Source organism: Medicago sativa, chromosome 2 (genome assembly GCF_051527215.1).
Source record: "Medicago sativa cultivar Bolivia chromosome 2, Bolivia_mono, whole genome shotgun sequence".
Taxonomy (NCBI): Eukaryota; Viridiplantae; Streptophyta; class Magnoliopsida; order Fabales; family Fabaceae; genus Medicago; species Medicago sativa.
This window is the reverse complement of record NC_140750.1, coordinates 49,807,487-49,811,131: the sequence shown is the minus strand read 5'-3', so window position 1 is coordinate 49,811,131 and position 3,645 is coordinate 49,807,487. Positions and strand designations below refer to the sequence as shown.

Below are 3,645 nucleotides of genomic sequence, written 5' to 3'. Positions count from 1 at the left end.
TCAAAAATAAAAATAAAAAAGTATAATTCGTTTGTTGAGATGTCTTGATTGATATATCGTCATACTGGTTATTTTCTAGAGGGAATGTTGTATCCACGGTTTTGACATTATTAACCAAATCATATAAAATAAAATCGAATAAAAAAATATAATAGTTGGAAATATTATTGTTTTCTTGACAAGTATAATGGGAAAGATTTATTCACTTTTTTTGGGTTTAGGCTAAGAACAAGGTACGCAGCTCAAAAATCCTTGAGCAATTAGCCTATATAAAACACATTGCTTTACAAAACTTCTTCAGATTGAAAACCTCCTGTGTTTCGTCACATTTGAACACATTACACTATGGCCTATCCTAGAAAATTTCATCTCTTAGCCATCCTACTTCTCGTGTTCATATTCCCTAGCATTGAAGCCCACAATGGCAAGTTCACCGTCAAATTAATTCCAAGAAACTCTTCCCAGGTTTTGTTCAATCGAATCACTGCCCAATCCCCCGTAAGTGTCCATCATTATGATTATCTCATGGAACTCTCGATCGGAACTCCACCGGTAAAGACCTATGCTCAAGTAGATACTGGTAGTGACCTTATATGGTTCCAATGCATTCCTTGCACTAACTGCTACAAACAACTCAACCCTATGTTTGATCCTAAGAGTTCCTCCACTTACTCCAACATCACTTATGGATCAGAGTCATGTTCTAAACTCTATTCATCCTTGTGTTCTGGTCAAAACAATTGCAACTACACCTATTCTTATGATGACGATTCCATAACACAAGGAGTGTTGGCACAGGAAACACTTACCTTAACATCAACCACAGGGGAACCAGTGGCCCTTAAAGGCGTTATTTTTGGATGTGGACACAACAGCAATGTTGTTTTAAATGACAAAGAGATGGGTTTAATAGGTCTTGGAAGAGGACCCCTATCACTCGTTTCTCAAATAGGTTCTTCCTTTGGAGGCAAGATGTTTTCTCAATGTTTGGTTCCATTCCACACTAACCCTAGTATTACAAGCCCAGTGAGTTTTGGTAAAGGAAGTGAAGTATTGGGGAATGGTGTGGTTTCTACACCTTTGGTTTCTAAAAATACCCACCAGTCATTTTATTTTGTTACCCTACTAGGAATTAGTGTGGAAGATATTAATTTACCCTTTAATGGTGGTACTTCTTTAGAGCCTATTGCAAAGGGTAACATGGTGATTGATTCAGGGTCACCGACAACTCTTTTACCCGAAGAGTTTTATCACAGATTGGTCGAACAAGTGAGGAAAAAAGTTGTGTTGGACCCCATGCCAATTGATCCAAGTTTGGGTTACCAGCTTTGCTATCGGACACCAACTAATCATAAAGGACCGACGCTAACAGCCCATTTTGAAGGTGCCGATGTACTTTTAACGCCCACTCAAATCTTCATTCCGGTACAAGATGGTATTTTCTGCTTTGCATTCACCAGCACTTTTAGTAACGAATATGGCATTTATGGAAACCATGCGCAGTCAAATTATTTGATTGGGTTTGATTTGGAAAGGCAAGTGGTATCTTTCAAGGCGACAGATTGCACCAACTTACAAGATGCACCTTCTATCAATGGGGTGCTTCCCAATGTTCTTTTTGCACCCATGTACTTGCTCCTTTTACCCCTTTTACTAATTATATTACAAAATTAATCTCTCTATTTTGATATAAATAACAAGGCCATGATTGCTTCTGTTTTCTTTCTTTCTACAAACCCATGAATGCTTCTTTTATTTGCACTGGTAATTCCAAAGTGTTTGCTTCAATTTAGAGTAAACTCAAATTAACAAAGATTGACTTCATCTTTAAGATTGGGCTTAAGAGTCTCTTCTTGGTTTTACGTTTCAAGTATAATGTTGGTGATGATAATTCACTTCTTAAGGTGAATAAATGAGGAATATGAGATTCAAACCCGGCCCCTATATAATAAAGTATTCTTATAAATTGAGTTAAACTCGTGGATACTATTTTCATGTTTCAAATACAAAATATAAATCATATATATAATGTAAAAAAATAAGTATTCTCGAAACTTTACCTTGTGTGTTGCAGGATCACAAATTATTATAAACTAAACTCAAATCATTTTTCTTACACCAATATTTTATTTAAACCCCTCACCTATATCGGCATACCTTCATCATCACTCTCTCTTCTTCCATTTTTCTTGACCATTACTCCCTTTGTTACAAAATACATAAGCAAAAATGACTCGAAGAAATTTGATATATTTGAACCAAATACATCAATTTTGTTTGACTCACTATTGCTTATATATTAGGTAACGGATGAAGTATTCTTTTACATATGTCATCCAAACATTTTACGCCCTCAAAGTTTGTAATGATTAATAAGTGAACTACTCTATAACTTACTCTTTTAAGATTTAGACTCGGTCTTTATGAACATAATAAACATATGATTAATAATAACTTAAATTTTTTCAAAGTCTTTATGAACATAATAAACATATGATTAATAATAACTTAAATTTTTTCAAAAAAAGATTAATACTAACTTAAATGGAGTTTTGTTTCTTTTACTGTAATAAAAAAGGAAGTTTTGGTTACCATATTTTAAAATTCAAATTTTTTTTTTGACAAAAAAATCTAATCTTTTAGTCCATAATATAACTTTTTTTTTTGAAATTTTGATATCTTATTTGATTTTTGGACTCTTTTTTATAATGCGGTATATTCATTACTACAACAAAAAATTTAGATTGCATATGGGTCGAAGAAACTCCGCCTTGTATTTCTGCAGTCTTGGCATTTGATTTATTGCCATACTTTCGTTAATGAAATTGTTTTTCAACGTCAAAAGAAAAACAAAAAAGGTTGTTTACGATGGTTAAAATGAGGGATTGCGACAATTCTAAGTGACATATCGTTTTGTGACGAATGTTTATGTCACTACATCGTTTTGCAACTGTTTAAAATACAATTGTTAAAACTGTTGCAATATATATTGTGACGGCTACTACCCACCCTTATAGGCTCTTTTTGGTAAAAATAGCGGATAGCTGATAGCTTATAGCTGATGACTGATAGCTGATAGCTTATAGCTGATAGCTGATAGCTGATGACTTATAGCTGATAAGCTAATTGAAGTGTTTGGTAAAATTAGCGGTTCAACTAACTGATAAATGTAAAATGACATAAAAGGGCATTCTTAATTCATAACAAAATATATATTAGTTTTTAAGTATTTAAAATTTACTCATTTAAATTTATTAGTTTAATATATCTTCTTTTAGGGATTTAATATATCTTTCATATATTATAAAATTAAACTTTTTTTTTCTATTTATTTTCAAATGTTTATCCTTAAAAAATTAAACGTAACTAATTTTTTAGAATATCTTCTTGAAAAAAATTACTAATTTTTTTTTAGAGAAGAAGGGACTATACTAAATTACTATATGCATGATAAATGGACATAAATTAATTGTACTTAGTTCAAAATGACGAAAGGGATGTTTTCATTAAAATTAAAATGTAAACATAACTGAAGGTCTATTCCGTGAAAAAAAGAAAGAAACTAAAGGTATAAAGGAAAAAAAAATGAAAGGCAAGTGAATATTTGTCACGGAGGGATAGTAGTATTTTCCGTAAGAAAACAAA

At 32.0% G+C, this 3,645-nt stretch overlaps 1 pseudogene; it reads left to right on the top strand.

Moving 5' to 3' along the window:
- Nucleotides 1-230: 230 nt before the first annotated feature.
- On the top strand, nucleotides 231-1,727 carry LOC146947174 (aspartic proteinase CDR1 pseudogene; annotated as a pseudogene).
- The last annotated feature ends 1,918 nt before the right edge of the window (nucleotides 1,728-3,645 follow it).